Raw genomic sequence first — 21,476 nt, forward strand, 5'->3', positions numbered from 1 at the left:
GACCAGAAATTAGATTCCGGTGGAAAAAATAATTGCCACTTATAAATAATACTAATAATTAACATTAACCTGGGGACCTCCTTATAAAATATATGCTGCTCCTACAAGGCAACTCTGAATTGCTCTAAAACAAATATCCTTTAAAAAGAGCACATACAATTAGCAAATTAGTAAAGTTCTAATATTCAAAATTGCATACTGTACGTAGTAAAATATATATACAAGCCTTATACTTGCCCCGGTACCCTCCGTGGTATTCTCACACCAACATAACCATTTCAGATAAGCGGCACTCATAGGAAAGACACTCCAAAGACACTAAGGTCTCTTTATACATATTTATATATATATATATATATATATACTGTGTGTATGTATGTATGTATATATATATATATATATATATATACAGATGGGTCCACATTTATCTTGAGCTTTAATAGGATTAACTGTGGCTGGCCAGTCCCCTGCTGTAATGACTGTAATGACTTAATCCCCTGCTGTATTGTTCTCTGTATTGTATTGCAGTTGAGAACAATAGATTTATGGGTTTATGCTAATAAGTCATGTTGTGACTAGGCACAGAAAACTAGTCAAGATAACGGTGGACCCATCTGTATATAAAATATTGTTTTCATCCAGTTTAGGCCAAAAGGTTGCACCAAGGCAGCTGGATGACTAAGCTAAGAAACAGCAGTGAGCGGCACAAACATGTGGCACTTAAACTTCCAACATACTGTAGCACATCTAGGAAACAGAATGTTTCTATCTACATTGTCACAATACATGTATGATACACTGTGGTCTGATGCAGGAACTGAATACATTAGACAGCCCCATAAGCTTCACTTCTAATGTCCGACCAAATGTAATTTTTAGATGTCTCCAGCAGCGGATTGTGATGATGGACCAGTAGTATTGAGTCTGGCCATCAGTTGCAGTATGGAGTCTAGCCATCAGTTGCAGTATGGAGTCTGGCCATTAGTTGCATTATGAAGTCTGGCCATCAGTTGCAGTATGGAGTCTGGCCATCAGTTGCAGTATGGAGTCTGGCCATCAAGTGCAGTATTGAGTCTGGCCATCAGTTGCAGTATGGAGTCTGGCCATCAATTGCAGTATGGAGTCTGGCCATCAGCTGCAGTATAGTGTCTTGCCATCAGTTGCAGTATAGAGTCTGGCCATCAGTTGCAGTTTGGAGTCTGGCCATCAGTTACAGTATGGAGTCTTGCCAGCAGTTGCAGAATAGAATCTGGCCGTCAGTTGCAGTATGGAGTCTGGCCGTCAGTTACTGTATGGAGTTTGGCCATCAGTTGCAGTATGGAGTCTGGCCATCAGTTGCAGTATAGAGTCTTGCCATCAGTTGCAGTATGGAGTCTGGCCATCAGTTGCAGTATGGAGTCTTGCCATCAGTTGCAGTAGGGAGTCTGGCCATCAGTTGCAGTAGGGAGTCTGGCCATCAGTTGCAGTAGGGAGTCTGGCCATCAGTTGCAGTATGGAATCTTGCCATCAGTTGCAGTATGGAGTCTGGCCATCAGTTGCAGTATGGAGTCTGGCCATCAGTTGCAGTATGGATTCTGGCCGTCAGTTGCAGTATGGAGTCTGGCCATCAGTTGCAGTATGGAGTTTGGCCGTCAGTTGCAGTATGGAGTCTGGCCATCAGTTGCAGTATGGAGTCTGGCCGTCAGTTGCAGTATGGAGTCTGGCCATCAGTTGCAGTATGGATTCTGGCCGTCAGTTGCAGTATGGAGTCTGGCCATCAGTTGCAGTATGGATTCTGGCCATCAGTTGCAGTATGGAGTCTGGCCATCAGTTGCAGTATGGAGTTTGGCCATCAGTTGCAGTATGGAGTTTGGCCATCAGTTGCAGTATGGAGTCTGGCCATCAGTTGCAGTATGGAGTTTGGCCATCAGTTGCAGTATGGATTCTGGCCGTCAGTTGCAGTATGGAGTTTGGCCATCAGTTGCAGTATGGAGTTTGGCCATCAGTTGCAGTATGGAGTCTGGCCATCAGTTGCAGTATGGAGTTTGGCCATCAGTTGCAGTATGGAGTCTGGCCATCAGTTGCAGTATGGAGTTTGGCCATCAGTTGCAGTATGGATTCTGGCCGTCAGTTGCAGTATGGAGTCTGGCCATCAGTTGCAGTATGGAGTGGTGCTGAGCTATGGAACGCAAGCGCTGCTGATTGGAACGCACAAGCAGGTACATGATGCATGTGATGACACGGCAGAGACATAACTGATTGGTGGATACACTACGCAGACGCAGTCCTGCTTACAGTACATGTAGCGCACGCTGAGGTAGGTGAGCGGAAGTAGCATGACATAATGTCAATTAGTGTGCTGCTAAGTCACGTGGGGTCTCGGAGGTCGGTTCTTTGTGTGGCTCAGAATCATGGGCATGAAGGTGGCTTGATATGGCGGTCTTTAAACGGTCCATGATGGGACCGAGGTCAATGGACACAACATGTCGGCACTAAGTATAATCGAGCAATTGATAAATTCAGTTGTCAAGGCACTTGTTTTAAAGCATGTTTTTTCCATGAGCCATTTATTGCAAGGATTTTAGAGTGACCCACCGAGAGATAATTGTGAGAGTGCCCTTACATACAAGTATATTTTTCTGTACCATTGGGACAGACTATAAGGAACACCAACAATTTTCAACTAATGTGGAGTGTGCAACTGATTCATTATTTATATTAGATATGTGCACCGGACACTTTTCAGGTTTTGTGTTTTGGTTTTGGATCTGGATCTCCTTTCGTGTTTTGGATCTGGATTGGTTTTCCCAAAACTACCCTTGTAGATTTAGTTTTGAATCTGGATTTTTTTGAAAAAATCATCAAAACAGCTAATATTACAGAATTTGGGGTGTTTTTGTTCCTACAGTATCATTCACCTCAATAATATTACTTTCCACTAATTTGCAGTCAATTTTGACCACCTCACTGCTCACAATATTGTTCACCAACATAGGCCAAAGCCAGGCTGGCTAAACTAAGCAACAGAGCAGCGGCACAAACACACGGCAGTTATTTCTGTTTAAAAATGTTTTTCAAATTAGTACTGTAGCAATAACCAATCAAACCAACTCACTATAGAAAACAATCCAACACAGAAATTTCCTGAGAATCGTGTGTAGAATATCATTGCTCTAAAGCAGTTACCAAACAGCAAAGAAAAACAACCTGAAACCATGTGTAAAATAGCAACAGCAGACACTGATGCCCCCTACACAAGTGCACATGAGACATGCCCCCAGCACATCAGAATCAGCTTTATTGGCCAGGTATACTTACGTATACTAGGAATTTGTCTTCGGTTTGCTATACAACAGCCAAGTAGGTAACAGGTAAGCAGGTGTGTGTGTGTGTGTGTGGGGGGGGGGGGGGGGCAAGTAAAGTTACACAGATAGGTATACCGTAGGGACACAAGTGAGTTACATGTACGTCTAGTCAGTCAATGTTCAGGAGTTCAGCAGGTGGACAGCTTGGGGAAAGAAACTTTTGAGGCTTCTGGTGGATCTGGCGGGGACAGCCCTGTAACGCCTGCCTGAAGGAAGCAAGTTAAACATGCTGTGGCCGGGGTGTAGCTGGTCTTTTACTATCTTCATTGCCCGCTTTTTAGCTCTGGACAAGTACAGGTCCTGGACTGAGGGAAGGTCGGCCCCGATGATCTTCTCTGCGGTTCTGACCACCTTTTGGAGCCTGCATATGTCCCTCGCGCTGGCGGAGCTGTACCATACGAGTATCGAGGAGCACAATACCGACTCCACAATCGCGGAGTAGAAGAGGAGCAGGAGCTTCTGTGGGATGTTGAACTTCCTTAGTTGCCTGAGGAAGAACAACCTCTGCTGCGCTTTCCCAACAGTGGCGTCAGTGTTGGACCCCCATTTAAGGTCCCTGGAGATTGTGGTCCCTAGAAACTTGAAGGAGTCCACTAGCGATACCACACTGTCAGCAATCGTTAGCGGAGGTGCACTAGATGACTTCTTCCTGAAGTCCACTATCATCTCGACAGTTTTGAGGGGGTTGAGGTCAAGGTTGTTGTGGATGCACCACTGAGCCAGCCGGTCTACTTCCCGTCTATAGGCCGATTCGTCCCCATCCTTGATGAGGCCGATGACGGTGGTGTCATCTGCGAATTTGATGATCCTTACTGATTGCGCCTCTGAGGTACAGTCATTTGTGTACAGGGAGAAGAGCAGGGGTGAGAGGACACAGCCCTGAGGGGCCCCTGTACTGATGGACCGCGCTTGAGAGGTGAATTCCCCCGCTTTCACCACCTGTGTCCTATCTGTCAGGAAGTCTATTATCCAGGAACAGGTAGCTTCTGGGACACCTAGGCGAAGTAATTTGGGGTGGAGGATGCTGGGGACGATTGTATTGAAGGCCGAGCTGAAATCGACAAACAGGACCCTCGCGTAGGTACCGGGAATGTCTAGGTGCTGTAGAATGTAGTGCAGGCCCAGGTTGACTGCATCCTCGACACACCGATTCGAGCGATAGGCGAACTGCAGGGGGTCCAGTTGGGGGCCAGTCACAGTTTTCAGGTGATTCAAAACCAGACGCTCGAACGTTTTCATGACCACAGACGTCAGTGCTATCGGCCTGTAGTCGTTCAGGTTCGTGATGGTGGGTTTCTTGGGGACCGGGACTATAGTAGACCTTTTGAGGCAGGAAGGGACTTTCTGTAGCTCCAGCGATTTATTGAAGATCTTGGTGAATATGGGGGCGAGCTGACCCGCACATGCTCTTAGGGCAGATGGTGACACTCCGTCAGGACCCGGAGCTTTCCTGGTTTTGGTCCTTTTGAACAATGCCTCCACCTCTTCTTGGGTGACTTGCAGTGCCTGGGGTTGGCCGTCGGTGTTCGGGGCATCGTAGAGGTGATTGTTTGGGTTGCAGGGGACTTCTTTTGCGAACCTGCAATAAAAGTGGTTCAGTTCATCTGCAAGGTCTTGGTGCATGGCGGTGGACTTTGATGTTTTCCTATAGTTGGTTATGGATTGCATTCCTTTCCATACAGATACGGGGTCATTGGTGGAGAGATCGTTTGTCAGCTTGTCCGAGAACCGCTTTTTTGCTAGCCTAATTCCTTTAGTCAGAGAGTTCCTAGTACGGTTGTATAGTGCTCTGTCACCGCTGCTATAGGCCTCCTCTTTGGCTCGACGAAGTTGCCTGAGCTGGGCATTGAACCAGGGCTTGTTGTTGTTGTAAATGCGGTAAGTCTTGGTAGGTACACACATGTCCTCACAGTAGCTGATGTAGGATGTGACAGTGTCTGTCAAGTCATTCAGGTCGGTTGCCGAGGCTTCAAAGACCCCCCATTCCGTGCAGTCAAAGCAGGCCTGGAGCTTCATCTTGGCCTCATTGGTCCATTTCTTGACAGTCTTAACGACAGGCTTAACTGCTCTCAGCTTCTGTGTATAGGTAGGGAGTAGGTGGACGAGGCAGTGGTCAGATAGGCCGAGTGCAGCACGCGGGATAGACCGGAAGGCAGACTTGAGGGTAGTGTAGCAGTGATCAAGGGTGCGCCCTTCCCTAGTGGGACACGTGACTTGTTGTTTGTACTTAGGTAGCTCCTTGCTCAGGTTAGTTCTGTTGAAGTCACCCAGTACTATAAGCAGAGAGTCTGGGTGTTTTTGTTCTATGTCGGATATACATATGGCCAGGTGGTGCAGGGCTTCGTTCGCGCAGGCGAGGGGGGGGATGTACATTCCCACAAGGACAATTGAGGCAAATTCCCGGGGGGAATAGAAGGGGTTGCAGTTGATACTCAGCATCTCCAGGTGAGGGCTGCATGATTTGCCTATGATCGTGACATTGGTGCACCATCCGTCGTTGATGTAGAAGCAGATGCCACCACCCTTCGTTTTTCCTGAGAGAACCTTGGAGCGATCGGCCCTGAAGAGACTGAAGCCCGGCAGAGACATCGGGTTGTCCGCAATATGGTCGTCCAGCCACGTCTCCGTAAAGCAGAGGATAGATGACCCTGTAATGCCTGACCCTGCGCTGCCCAGAAGGAGGGACAATTCGTCGAACTTGTTTGCCAGTGAGCGCACATTCGAAAGCAGGATCGCGGGTAGTGCAGACCGGTGCCCCCGCCGCCGCCACCTCACTAGGGCGCCTGCGCGACAGCCTCTCCTCTGAGTCCAGGTCCTTCTACTAGGGCCGACATGAGGGCCTCCGTCATTCTCTTTCCGGGGCTGGTGATCCATCCGCCAGTCGCCACCTGGGCTGCGGGGGGGCGCGGCTGCTCGGTCATCCACTTCGGTGTCCACAACGTCTGCATCCTTGCCACACAGGGCAGCAAGGGCAGCGACGGCTGCAAGGGCCGCTGATCTGCCCGCCGACGGGCCAGAACGTGTGGTAAGCACCTCGGGAGCGCTCCAACTAAGGAGGGCTTCCCTGCTGTATTTGGTCACCGGTGGGGTAGACAAGGGCAAGGGAAATTCCAAATTCTCAGTGCCCAGTCTACACCTCCCTTCTGGCGGCCTTGGGTCACTGATAACTGGCACTCTGTGCCCATGTAAAGCCCCGATCAATCAGCCATTTTGTCGAGCAGCTCCCAAAATCTACCCAATCATAAAAAAACAGAATTCCGTACCTGCATAGTACAGTGCGCAATAATTTGGGACACACAGTTAAATATTGACCAGGTTACAGTGTTGGTCGGATACAGTGCGGTTCAGACACAGTGCCGGTTACAGTGCAGGTTGGATACAAAATGGGTCAGATACAATGCAGGTTACAGTGTGGGTCAGATACAATGCAGGTGGATACAGGGCAGATCGGATACAATGTAGGTGGAATTTATTGCAGGTTGTGTATAGTGCAGATCGCATACAGTGTGGGTTAAATACAGTGTGGGTCGGATACAGCGCAGGATACAGTGTGAGTTGGATACAGTGCAGGTCGGAGTGCTGGTTGCATATAGTGCGCGTTGGCTACAGTGTAAGGTTGGATACAGTGCGAGATACAGTGCAGGTCAGATACAATGCGGGATACAATTTGGGTCAGAAACAGTGCAGGTCAGAGTGCAGGTTGGATACAGTGTGGTTTGGATACAGTGTAGGCTACAGTGCATGTCGCATACAGTGTGAGTTGTATTTATTGTGGGTCAGATACAGCATGGGCCAGATAAAGCGCAGGTTACAGTGTGGGTCAAATACAGTGTGGGTTGGATACAGTGCAGGTTAGATACAGTGTGGGTTGGATACAGCAAAGGTTAGATACAGTGTGGGTTGGATACAGCGCAGGTCAAATACAGAGTGGGTTGGATGCAGTGCGGGTCAAAAACAATGCGGGTCGGATACAGTGTGGGTCGAATACAGCACAGATTTCAGTGCAGGTCAAATACAATGTGGGTTGGATACAGTGTGGGTCGGATACAGCGTGGGTTTCAATGCAGGTCAAATACAATGTGCCAGCAGTGTCGGCAGTGCAGGGGTGCCAGCGGTGTCATTAGAGCGGTAGTGCTAGCAGTGCAGGGGTGCTAGCGGTGTCCTCAGTGCGGTGGTGCCAGCAGTGTCGGAAGTACAGGGTTCCATTGGTGTCCTCAGTGCGGTGGTGCCGATAGTGTCGGCAGTGCAGGGGTGCCAGCAGTGTTCTCAGTGTGGTGTTGCCAGCAGTGTTGGCAGTGTGGGATGACGGCAATGCGGGAATGCTAGAGATGACCTCAGTGCAGGAGTGCCGGCAATGTTTTCAGTACTAGGGTTCCAGCAGTGTCGGCAGTCCAGGGGTGCCAGCAGTGTCGACAATGCAGGAGTGCCGGAGGTGTCCACAGTGCAGGAGTGCCGGCAGTGTCCTCATTGCAGGAGTGCCGGCAGTGTCAGCAATGCGGGAGTGCTGGAGGTGTCCTCATTGCAGGATAGCCGGCAGTGTCCACAGTGCAGGGGTGCCGGCAGTGCGGGATTGCCAGTACAGGAGTACTGGCAGTTTGGGAGGTGTCTTCAGTGCAGAAGTGCCGGCAGTGTCCTCAGTGCAGGGGTGACATCAGTGTCGACAGTGTGGGTGTGCCGGCAGTGTAGGAGTGTCCACAGTGCGGGCGGCGGCGCTATTAGTGCTGTGGGGGCATCCATCTTGGCCATTGTAGCCTATGGGGACACGCTGATTGGCTGAGAGCCATGACAAACGTCTCTCTCAGCCAATCAGTGGTCTTCCATAGGTTACTATGGAGACTGGCGTCCGAGGCAAAACCTCAGAATCCGACAGCGGGATCCTAAGGTTTTGCCTCGATTGGGGATCTGGGGCAGGTAGGGAGATCCGAGCTGTGGCTTGGATTGCCCCAAATCACTTAGGTTCTGGAGGTTCAGTTCTCTGAGAACCGAACCAGCTCATCCCTAAAATATGTATACAGTATATAAATTAATTATATGTAATTTTGAATTTTAAAACCTTTTTAAAGTTGTTAATTGTATGCAATCTCTTATGGGCACTCTCTTTAAAAAATATTTATTTAACAAGAGTGTTACCACTGAGAAACTCCAGAATTCTTCAGCTGTCCTTCTAAGTTTATACAGTATGATATCTCGGTTCCGAAACGGGGACTGCTAAGATGCTCAGTTTATCAAGCAGTGAAAAGCTTCGCTTTCTGATAGTAAGTAGAGATGTGCGGCTGGCACTTTTTGTGTTTTGGTTTTAATTCCACTTTCGTGCTTTGATTTTGGCTTGGTTTTGCCAAAACCACCCTTTCGTGTTTTGGTTTTGGTTTTGGATCTGGATGATTTTAAAAAAAAAAACATAAAAACAGCTAAAACCACAGAATTTGGTGGTGATTTTGCACCTATGGTATTATTAACCTCAATAACATTCATTTCCACTCATTTCCACTCTATTCTGAACGCCTCACACCTCACTATTGTTTTTAGGCCTAAAAGTTGCACCGAGGTGGCTGTATGACCAAGCTAAGCGACACAAACACCTGGCCCATCTAGGAGTGGCACTGCAGTTGCAGACAAGATGGCACTATTCAAAAACTAGTCCCCAAACAGCACATGATGCAAAGAAGAAAAATAGGTGCAATGAGGTAGCTGGATGGCCAAGCTAAGCAACACAAGTGTGCGGCACAAACACCTGGCCCATCTAGGAGTGGCACTGCAGTGTCAGACAGGATGGCACTTTTCAAAAACTAGGCCCCAAACAGCACTTCATGCAAAGATGTAGAAGAGGTGCAATGAGGTAGCTGTATGACTAAGCCAAGCGACACAAACAATTGGCCCATCTAGGAGTGGCTCCACAGTGGCAGACAGGAGGGCAGATATTAAAAAAAGGCCCCAAACAGCACATGATGCAAAGAAGAAAAAAAGGTGCACCGAGGTTGCTGTATGACTAAGCTAAGCATCACAACCACCTGGCCCATTTAGTAATATCACGCAGTGGCTGAATGTCGAGAGTGGGACGCAATTGTTCGGTCCACTGACAGCATTTCCAGCACGCCCCTGTTATTTTTAAAAATATTCTGCAATTGGTGGACTTATACGTCAGTATCCCAGTACTAATTAGTGATGTGCACCGGAAATTTTTCGGGTTTTGTGTTTTGGTTTTGGGTTCGGTTCCGCGGCCGTGTTTTGGATTCGGACGCGTTTTGGCAAAACCTCACCGAAAAATTTTTGTCGGATTCGGGTGTGTTTTGGATTCGGGTGTTTTTTTTCAAAAAACCCTAAAAAACAGCTTAAATCATAGAATTTGGGCGTCATTTTGATCCCATAGTATTATTAGCCTCAATAACCATAATTTACACTCATTTTCAGTCTATTCTGAACACCTCACAATATTATTTTTAGTCCTAAAATTTGCACCAAGGTCGCTGGATGGCTAAGCTAAGCGACACAAGTGGCCAACACAAACACCTGGCCCATCTAGGAGTGGCACTGCAGTGTCAGGCAGGATGGCACTTCAAAAAAATTGTCCCCAAACAGCACATGATGCAAAGAAAAAAAGAGGCGCAATGAGGTAGCTGTGTGACTAAGCTAAGCGACCCAAGTGGCCGACACAAACACCTGGCCCATCTAGGAGTGGCACTGCAGTGTCAGGCAGGATGGCCCTTCAAAAAAATACTCCCCAAACAGCACATGATGCAAAGAAAAAAAGAGGTGCACCAAGGTCGCTGTGTGACTAAGCTAAGCGACACAAGTGGCCGACACAAACACCTGGCCCATCTAGGAGTGGCACTGCAGTGTCAGGCAGGATGGCCCTTCAAAAAAATACTCCCCAAACAGCACATGATGCAAAGAAAAATGAAAGAAAAAAGAGGTGCAAGTTGGAATTGTCCTTGGGCCCTCCCACCCACCCTTATGTTGTATAAACAGGACATGCACACTTTAACGAACCCATGATTTCAGTGACAGGGTCTGCCACATGACTGTGACTGAAATGACTGGTTGGTTTGGGCCCCCACCAAAAAAGAAGCAATCAATCTCTCCTTGCACAAACTGGCTCTACAGAGGCAAGATGTCCACCTCCTACTCATCGTCCGATTCCTCACCCCTTTCACTGTGTACATCCCCCTCCTCACAGATTATTAATTCGTCCCCACTGGAATCCACCATCTCAGGTCCCCGTGTACTTTCTGGAGGCAATTGCTGCTGGTGAATGTCTCCACGGAGGAATTGATTATAATTCATTTTAATGAACATCATCTTCTCCACATTTTCTGGAAGTAACCTCGTACGCCGATTGCTGACAAGGTGAGCTGCTGCACTAAACAGTCTTTCGGAGTACACACTGGAGGGAGGGCAACTTAGGTAGAATAAAGCCAGTTTGTGCAAGGGCCTCCAAATTGCCTCTTTTTCCTGCCAGTATACGTACAGACTGTCTGACATGCCTACTTGGATGCGGTCACTCATATAATCCTCCACCATTCTTTCAATGGTGAGAGAATCATATGCAGTGACAGTAGACGACATGTCAGTAATCGTTGGCAGGTCCTTCAGTCCGGACCAGATGTCAGCACTCGCTCCAGACTGCCCTGCATCCCTGCCAGCGGGTGGTCTCGGAATTCTTAGCCTTTTCCTCGCACCCCCAGTTGCGGGAGAATGTGAAGGAGGAGCTGTTGACGGGTCACGTTCCGCTTGACTTGACAATTTTCTCACCAGCAGGTCTTTGAACCTCTGCAGACTTGTGTCTGCCGGAAAGAGAGATACAACGTAGGTTTTAAATCTAGGATCGAGCACGGTGGCCAAAATGTAGTGCTCTGATTTCAACAGATTGACCACCCGTGAATCCTGGTTAAGCGAATTAAGGGCTCCATCCACAAGCCCCACATGCCTAGCGGAATCGCTCTGTTTTAGCTCCTCCTTCAATGTCTCCAGCTTCTTCTGCAAAAGCCTGATGAGGGAAATGACCTGACTCAGGCTGGCAGTGTCTGAACTGACTTCACGTGTGGCAAGTTCAAAGGGTTGCAGAACCTTGCACAACGTTGAAATCATTCTCCACTGCGCTTGAGTCAGGTGCATTCCACCTCCTTTGCCTATATCGTGGCCAGATTTATAGGCTTGAATGGCCTTTTGCTGCTCCTCCATCCTCTGAAGCATATAGAGGGTTGAATTCCACCTCGTTACCACCTCTTGCTTCAGATGATGGCAGGGCAGGTTCAGGTATGTTTGGTGGTGCTCCAGTCTTCTGTACGCGGTGCCTGAACGCCGAAAGTGGGCCGCAATTCTTCGGGCCACCGACAGCATCTCTTGCACGCCCCTGTCGTTTTTTAAATAATTCTGCACCACCAAATTCAAGGTATGTGCAAAACATGGGACGTGCTGGAATTTGCCCAGATGTAATGCACGCACAATATTGCTGGCGTTGTCCGATGTCACAAATCCCCAGGAGAGTCCAATTGGGGTAAGCCATTCTGCGATGATCTTCCTCAGTTGCCGTAAGAGGTTTTCAGCTGTGTGCCTATTCTGGAAAGCGGTGATACAAAGCGTAGCCTGCCTAGTAACGAGTTGGCGTTTGCGAGATGCTGCTACTGGTGCCGCCGCTGCTGTTCTTGCAGCGGGAGGCAATACATCTACCCAGTGGGCTGTCACAGTCATATAGTCCTGAGTCTGCCCTGCTCCACTTGTCCACATGTCCGTGGTTAAGTGGACATTGGGTACAACTGCATTTTTTAGGACACTGATGACTCTTTTTCCTACATCTGTGTACATTTTCGGTATCGCCTGCCTAGAGAAATGGAACCTAGATGGTATTTGGTACCGGGGACACAGTACCTCAATCAAGTCTATAGTTGGCTCTGAATTAACGATGGATACCGGAACCACGTTTCTCACCGCCCAGGCTGCCAAGGCCTCAGTTATCCGCTTTGCAGCAGGATGACTGCTGTGATATTTCATCTTCCTCGCAAAGGACTGTTGGACAGTCAATTGCTTACTGGAAGTAGTACAAGTGGTCTTCCGACTTCCCCTCTGGGATGATGATCGACTCCCAGCAGCAACAACAGCAGTGCCAGCAGCAGAAGGCGTTACACTCAAGGATGCATCGGAGGAATCCCAGGCAGGAGAGTACTCGTCAGACTTGCCAGTGACATGGCCTGCAGGATTATTGGCTTTCCTGGGAAAGGAGGAAATTGACACTGAGGGAGTTGGTGGTGTGGTTTGCAGGAGCTTGGTTACAAGAGGAAGGGATTTAGTGGTCAGTGGACTGCTTCCGCTGTCACCCAAAGTTTTTGAACTTGTCACTGACTTATGATGAATGCGCTGCAGGTGACGTATAAGGGAGGATGTTCCGAGGTGGTTAACGTCCTTACATCTACTTATTACAGCTTGACAAAGGCAACACACGGCTTGACACCTGTTGTCCGCATTTGTGTTGAAATAATTCCACACCGAAGAGCTGATTTTTTTTGTATTTTGACCAGGCATGTCAATGGCCATATTCGTCCCACGGACAACAGGTGTCTCCCCGGGTGCCTGGCTTAAACAAACCACCTCAATATCAGAATCCTCCTTGTCAATTTCCTCCAGAGCGCCAGCAACACCCATATCCTCATCCTGGTGTACTTCAACACTGACATCTTCAATTTGACTATCAGGAACTGGACTGTGGGTGCTCCTTCCAGCACTTGCAGGGGGTGTGCAAATGGTGGAAGGCGCAAGCTCTTCCCGTCCAATGTTGGGAAGGTCAGGCATCGCAACCGACACAATTGGACTCTCCTTGGGGATTTGTGATTTCGAAGAACGCACAGTTCTTTGCTGTGCTTTTGCCAGCTTAAGTCTTTTCTTTTTTCTAGCGAGAGGATGAGTGCTTCCATCCTCATTTGAAGCTGAACCACTAGCCATGAACATAGGCCAGGGCCTCAGCCGTTCCTTGCCACTCCGTGTCGTAAATGGCATATTGGCAAGTTTACGCTTCTCCTCAGATGCTTTTAATTTTGAATTTTGGGTCATTTTACTGAACTTTTGTGTTTTGGATTTTACATGCTCTCTACTATGACATTGGGCATCGGCCTTGGCAGACGACGTTGATGGCATTTCATCGTCTCGGCCATGACTAGTGGCAGCAGCTTCAGCAGGAGGTGGAAGTGGATCTTGATCTTTCCCTATTTTTTTAACCTCCACATTTTTGTTCTCCATATTTTAATGTTTGGAATTATATGCCAGTATCAATAGCAATGGCCTACTACTATATATACTGCGCACAACTAAAATGCACCACAGGTATACAATGTAGATGGATAGTATACTTAATGGATGACGAGTGACGACACAGAGGTAGGTACAGCAGTGGCCTACCGTACTGCTATATATAGTATACCGGTGGACACTGTCAGCAAACTGCTAAACTAGTCTAAAATGCACCACAGGTATACAATGTAGATGGATAGTATACTTAATGGATGACGAGTGACGACACAGAGGTAGGTACAGCAGTGGCCTACCGTACTGCTATATATAGTATACCGGTGGACACTGTCAGCAAACTGCTAAACTAGTCTAAAATGCACCACAGGTATACAATGTAGATGGATAGTATACTTAATGGATGACGAGTGACGACACAGAGGTAGGTACAGCAGTGGCCTACCGTACTGCTATATATAGTATACCGGTGGACACTGTCAGCAAACTGCTAAACTAGTCTAAAATACACCACAGGTATACAATGTAGATGGATAGTATACTTAATGGATGACGAGTGACGACACAGAGGTAGGTACAGCAGTGGCCTACCGTACTGCTATATATAGTATACCGGTGGACACTGTCAGCAAACTGCTAAACTAGTCTAAAATGCACCACAGGTATGCAATGTAGATGGATAGTATACTTAATGGATGATGAGTGACGACACAGAGGTAGATACAGCAATGGCCTACCGTACTGCTATATATAGTATACTGGTGGACACTGTCAGCAAACTGCTAAACTAGTCTAAAATGCACCACAGGTATACAATGTAGATGGATAGTATACTTAATGGATGACGAGTGACGACACAGAGGTAGGTACAGCAGTGCACTCTGCTCCTCCTATATTTTATTAATTATACTGGTGGTTCCCAGTCCACACAATAAAGCAGCACACTGTGAGCACAGATATGGAGTGTTTTTCAGGCAGACAACGTATACTGGTGGTCACTGTCAGCAAAACTCTGCACTGTACTCCTGCTATAGCTGCTCCCCAGTCTCCACAGTTAAGCAGTGTGAGCACTCAGCACAGATATATCATGCAGCACACTGAGCACAGATATGGTATGGAGTATTTTTTTCAGGCAGAGAACGGATAAACTGGTGGTCACTTATTATAAGCAAAACTCTGCACTGTACTCCTAACAGCTGCTCCCCAATCCTCCCCACAATTAGCAATAAACAACCAATCAAATTAAACTGTCTTCTACTATATAAACGGAGAGGACGCCAGCCACATCCTCTCCCTATCATCTCCAATGCACGAGTGAAAATGGCGGCGACGCGCGGCTGCTTATATAGAATCCGAATCTCGCGAGAATCCGACAGCGGGATGATGACGTTCGGGCGCGCTCGGGTTAACCGAGCCAAACGGGAGAATCCGAGTATGGCTCGGACCCGTGTAAAAAGTGTGAAGTTCGGGGGGGTTCGGTTTCTCGGAAACCGAACCCGCTCATCACTAGTACTAATACAGCAGTACCCCTGGACTCATACAGCAGTGTCAGACAAAACTAGGCCCCAAACAGAACCTCATGCAAAGATGTCGAAGAGGTGCAATGAGGTATGGCTAAGCCAAGCGACACAAAAACAATTTTCACTGGAATTATACATCCAAATCACTGGAATTATACGTTCAAATCAGTGGAATTAAATGGCAAAATCACTGGAATTAAATGGCAAAATCACTGGAATTATACGTCCAAATCACTGTAATTATACGTCCAAATCACTGGAATTATACTGCAAAATCACTGGAATTATACTGCAAAATCACTGGAATTATACGTCCAAATCACTGGAATTATACTCAAAATCAATGGAATTATACATCTAAATCACTGGAATTAAATGGCAAAATCTCAGTATCGTCTGCCTAGTGAAGTGGAATCTAGATGGGATTTGGTACCGGGGACACAATACCTCCATCAACTTTCTAAATCCCTCTGCACTAATGGCGGATACCGGAAGCACGTCTAACCCAACATAAGTGTCAAGGCCTCAGATATGAGGGCTTACATCGTCATGTGAAGCTGAACCACTAGTCATGAACATAAGCCAGGGCCTCAGCCGTTCCTTATCACTCTGTGTCGCAAATGGCAGATTGGTAAGTTTACATTTCTCCTCAGACCACTTAAATTTCTTTTTTTGGGTCTTTTTACTGAACTTTGGCTTTTTGGATTTTACATGCCCTCTACTATCACATTGGGCCTCGGCCTTAGCAGATGACGTTGATGGCATTTCATTATCTATGTCATGGCTAGTGGCAGCAGCTTCAGCACTAGGAGGATGTGGTTCTTCATCTTTCCCTATTTTATCCTCCAAATTTTTGTTCTGCATTATTTTTTTGGAGTTATATAACACAATATGCAGCACAGGAATGACTGATGGCTGATGGCCAGGACACTACCACTGGTCTGATGCAGCACAACACAGCAACACAGTGAGGGACTAGTTGTTGTTGTTGTTATAATTATATTATTATTATTATTATTATTATACGGCAGCAGTGGACATATTGCAGCAGCGTATACCACTGTGACTGCCTGGTCACTGGAATGACTGATGGCCAGGACACCACCACTGGTCTGATGCAGCACAACACAACAACACTAAGGGACTTATTACACAGCAGCACTGGACATATGGCAGCAGAGGACACCACCACTGTGACTGATGCAGCACAACACACCACCACCACTGATCTGATGCAGCACAACACAGCACCACTGGACAGCACTGGACATATGGCAGCAGAGGACACAACCACTGTGACTGATGCAGCACAACACAGCACCACTGAACTGATGCAGCACAACACAGCACCACTGGACATATGGCAGCAGAGGACACAAGCACTGTGACTGGACAGATTCAGCACAAGCCGTGGGCACTGAGGATACTGAGTGAACGGAGACACGTCCTCTCTCTACACTCTCCAATGCTGGAGTGAAAATGGCGGGGACGCGCGGCTCCTTATATGGAATCCAAACCCCGCGAGAATCCGAAAAGCGGGATGATGACGTTTTGCCTCGTTCTGGTTTCCGATTCAGGCGGGAAAGCCCGAGCCTGGCTCGGAACCGGACTCGAATGGTGACATTTGGTACGGTTCGGTTCTCTGAGAACCAAACTCGCTCATCTCTAGTAGTAAGTAACAGCATCTTGAATGGCGTTACCTAAGCTCTTCCATAGCTGCCCACGTGCAGAGGCGTAACTCTGGGAGGCAACGGAGTCGGCTGCCGCCGGGCTCCTCCTCTGTGGGGGGGCACCTCTCCTCCCGTTCCGTGTGTTCAGCAACACCATTCAAGTTAATTGATAGCCGTTGCTATCTCTTTCTTCCTTCCTCTTTATTATAGATGCACATTTTACAAGTATCATACCCAGGATGAAAACCCACAACCTATTACACTGGAAGCAGACACCTTATTGATTAACTAATTGCTCCATCATAGGAAGCATGAGAATTCTAACTATATGAAGTTATTTCTATGACAATTACAAGTAACTTCACATAGTTAGAATCTGCAGGCTTGCTAAGCAGGAGTAAATATCTCCATCAGTATGGTGTCCGCTTCCAGTGTAATAGGAAGTGGGATCTAATCCTGCTTATAACGCTTGTAAAATAATTGTCGGATAAATAATCAGCATTGTGAGTGACTGAGCAGATCTATGTAGTGTGTGGCTGCACACTACATGGATCTGCCTAGTTGCAATGGTATTGAACTGACAATTCTAACTTCATATAGTTAGAATCTGCAGGCTTGCTAAGTAGGAGTAAATAGCTCTATCAGTAAGGTGTCTTCCTTCAGTGTAACAGGTCATGGGTTCTAATCCTGGGTATGACTGCTAAGAAAGGTGCGATTTAAAATAAATGACAATGAAATGTATACTGTAAATACACACATTTTATTTCAGAACACTCCATATACACACACATATACATACATACATGTATTTAACTATATATAGGGGGGGGGCACAAATATTTATCTTGCCTCCGGGCATCTAGGACAAACTTACGCCACTGCCCACGTGCATATTGCTGGAACATTTTACCTAGCAGCATTGGAGGAAATTCAATTGAGTTGAAAAATTTGGGGGGACTTTACTGTGATTTATTGCCCAAAGTTGTTATCAGACAATTCAATTGCAGACCTTTTTTTTCAAGAGAAAGCACACAAAAAAAACAGGATCTGGGATAAGTTCCCTGTGTTTTCTCATTCATGGCCGCAAAAAACGGTCAGTTATCGGGGATATTTTTTTCTTCTGTCTCAGTGCAGCTGGAAAAAAAAATCCAAGATACTGCTGGCTATCGGGGCTAATTGAATAAGCGAAAGATAATTAGCTATGGTAATCAATTAATTCCCCACCCCCATAGGCTGCTGTTGAGGGGAAGAAAATTCCACTTCAGAGAAAGGTTTTTGTCAATGCTCCAAGAGGAAACATACTGATAAATTGGCCAGAAACTGCATTCTGTATCTAAAACAAAACCACACAGCTTTGACTGTCTAACCACTAATGGTTTCAACTGTCAAACCTGTGTAACAATCAAGCGCACTAAAACTAACTCCTTAGATGGGTACCAATTTTAAATAATATATTTGCAGCTCCCAATAGAGTATTCTACCTTACTCCAAACTTAAACACTAAAACCATATACCATATAAGAATATGTATATTACAAGGAAGCGCATATATATAATCTATTTGATTAAAAATTGTAAATATTTTTTATTTAGTATTCAATTTTCTTAATAATGCATGACATAATAAAACCTTAAAACACACCAAATCTGCAGTGCAAAGAAGTCCAGAAACTGTGACTATTACCGTCCAGATAACCATATACCGCTGGAGCTCCAATAAGGATTTTCTTTAAGCACACAAAGTGCTATTTTTGTAACTCCCCGGTGAAAAGCTGGTTATTTTAAAGTGATATCCGTTGTTACTTTGTATCCACTAGCCAGAACAATATACTTTGTAGGAACTGCAAATGTTCACAATGTGCCTGCCGCACAGCAGCTAGTGTCCCCTTTCTCACCCCACCGCCAATGATTATTGCTCACCACAGCCGTACGTTGAAGCCTCAGTGCGGCTAGATCTTAAACGGTTAGTACCGAAGTTCTCCGGCGGGAGCGGCGGTAACAGCAGCGTCCACGGGGGAAGGGTGCACACTTTCAAAGTTGGTTTTAAATGATTCTTCCAAAGTGTTCTCTGGCATAGAGGGATTCTGGACAGCCTGCCGGTGTTTAAAATGGATCCTTAACGCGTTTCTCCGTGCTTCCAATCTCACGGTTTCATCAGAAGGTATTGAGGTGCATTAGATTGTCCGTATTTAAATACCAGGTACCCAATCAATGGAGAGCATTAATTAATTAAACTTTTACAGGTGTGTTGATCTTCTAAACCTGTGTTATCATCTCTCATTAGTTCACACATTAAAAACTATAATAAACTATAACATAAGGCAACAACCTACTTATATTCATTATACAAATACAGAGAACCATTTCGTTTATAGTATATATTCCGTATTATTCATTTATTTATTTGCACAAGAGACATAGGAGTTAATTTTCATTTTAAATCTTTTTAGATGATAACTATACTTTCTTATAGCTCAAAATAATGTGCAGCTGTGTGGCTCAAGAGGCTGAGGCCTCTACCTGCAACCTGGCAGACCCGGGTTCGAATCACCCTCAGAGCACAGGAAAAAAGATTTTCAATTTATTTCATATTCATTAGATATTTATTTTATATATTAATTATACTTACTAGAATTATCAAAACCAGACGTAACTTGATTCTAAGAAATATCTCGAATATATACACACTTTCTTAACACGATTGTATTTCGTATCTCATATAGATGTAATAATTTGATTTAATAATACATATAAAAATCTTTATATAAACATAATTGTCACTAAACATATTATTCGGAAGAGGATCAGGCTTATCATACAATAACATAGTCTTATATGATTAATAAATCCCTCAGATATTTATAGTATAAGCCCTTTATAATTTTGATCTATATATACACATACCATATATTCATTTTAGCTTTCCCACATTTTTTGTGTGTGTGTATATATATAGCACTCTCTCTCTCATGCTCTTAAATGTTATTTTTATTTTTAATCCTTCAGAGAGTATAGACCCAACAATGTTCCCCAGGGGTCTCTTTCTTTATACATTATGCAGTCATATGTCATATTGCTCATTGAGATGTCCTATATATTATTCATCTCAATTGAATCATTCAAACCATTCGGAAACAATGTACCCAGGGAGAAGATCCAAAACGCTTCGCGTTTACATAGAAGATTGAATCTATCCCCCCCTCTTGTTGTACTTTTAACATGTTCCACTCCTTGTATCCTGATCCCTGAAACATTACTATGATGTTTATACGTCACATGTCGCACTAAACTGTGTGTACTAACCCCCCGTCTTATATTGTTTTTATGTTCTAGACATCTAATGTGTAACATTCTAGTCGTACGGCCTATGTATTGTATGCCACATACACACGTAATTACATATATAACATATGTGGTACGGCAGTTAATATGTTGTTGTATATCAAACGTGGTCCCATTTGAATAGGATGTAATGGTTGTGCTTTTATCTAACATAGTGCTACATGTGGAGCATCCTAGTTTTCTGCATCTATAGTTCCCCTTTTCCGTATGGAGCTTCTGTAGCCATGTACTTTTGTTATTAGGACCATTTTTTATAGATTCATAGTGACTAGGTGCCAAAAAGTTTTTCAAACTCGAAGCCTTTTTAAAGATAACTTGTGGTTTATCTATTAATTCTTTTGATAGGATCTTATCAGTTTTTAAAAAAGGATAATTCTTCTGAATAATACGTTTGATCTCTTTTGAACAAGCATTATATTTTGTTATGAATCTAGGTTGACCATCATTAATGGAATCTTTTACATCTTCTTTCTTTTTATAAGTAAGAAGGGACTCTCTATCGCATTTCAAAGCCTCATCAAACGCATGTTCTATGATATCTAAAGGGTAATTCTTTTCTTTAAATGCTTGCGTTAATTCTAAAGCTTGAATTTCAAATTGTTCAATTGTTGAACAATTTCTACGGAGTCTAAGGTACTGGCTTTTTGGTATATTATTGAGCCAGGGGCGGTGGTGACAACTATGATAATTTAAGAAATTATTAGTATCAACCTCTTTTTTAAAAGTAGAGGTATCGATATAATTATTTTCTATTCTGAGGGCGATATCCAAGAAAGTTATTGAAGATTTGTGTACTGTGCTCGTGAAGGATAACCCAAATTCATTATTATTAAGATATGTCAAGAATTCCTCTATCTGATGCACATCCCCATCCCAGATAAAAAACATGTCATCAATATATCTTCCATATAGCACCAGGTTCGCCCCGAATGGACCACCCCAGACATACTTGTCTTCTAGGTGACCCATATAGATGTTAGCTAAACTCGGGGCGAACCTAGTGCCCATTGCCACACCCAATATCTGTAAGTAAAATTTGGTATTAAATGTGAAATAATTGTGAGTCATAATAAATTTGACCGCCTCCAAAATAAACCGTCTTTTGACTATATCCAATGATTTATCCATGCTTAATGTGATTTCAAGTGCCTCAAGCCCCAATTTGTGGGGTATATTGGAGTACAATGACTCCACATCACAAGTCATAAATAGATAACTATTTTTCCATTTTATATCTTTAATTAGATTAATAAAGTGGGTGGAATCTCTAATATATGATCTGAGACTTATAACATGTGGCTGTAAATAATAATCAACAAAGGCAGATAAATTTGAAGTGAGGGACCCTACACCAGATATTATGGGAC

General features: G+C 45.2%; 1 protein-coding gene across 1 annotated transcript in view; it reads left to right on the top strand.

The window, feature by feature from the left end:
• LOC134908925 (cytochrome P450 2C5-like) overlaps nucleotides 1–21,476 on the top strand; it is a 127,389-nt gene that overhangs the window by 58,927 nt on the left and 46,986 nt on the right. The gene's annotated exons all lie outside the window — the stretch shown is intronic.

Source organism: Pseudophryne corroboree, chromosome 4 (assembly GCF_028390025.1).
Source record: "Pseudophryne corroboree isolate aPseCor3 chromosome 4, aPseCor3.hap2, whole genome shotgun sequence".
Classification (NCBI taxonomy): Eukaryota; Metazoa; Chordata; class Amphibia; order Anura; family Myobatrachidae; genus Pseudophryne; species Pseudophryne corroboree.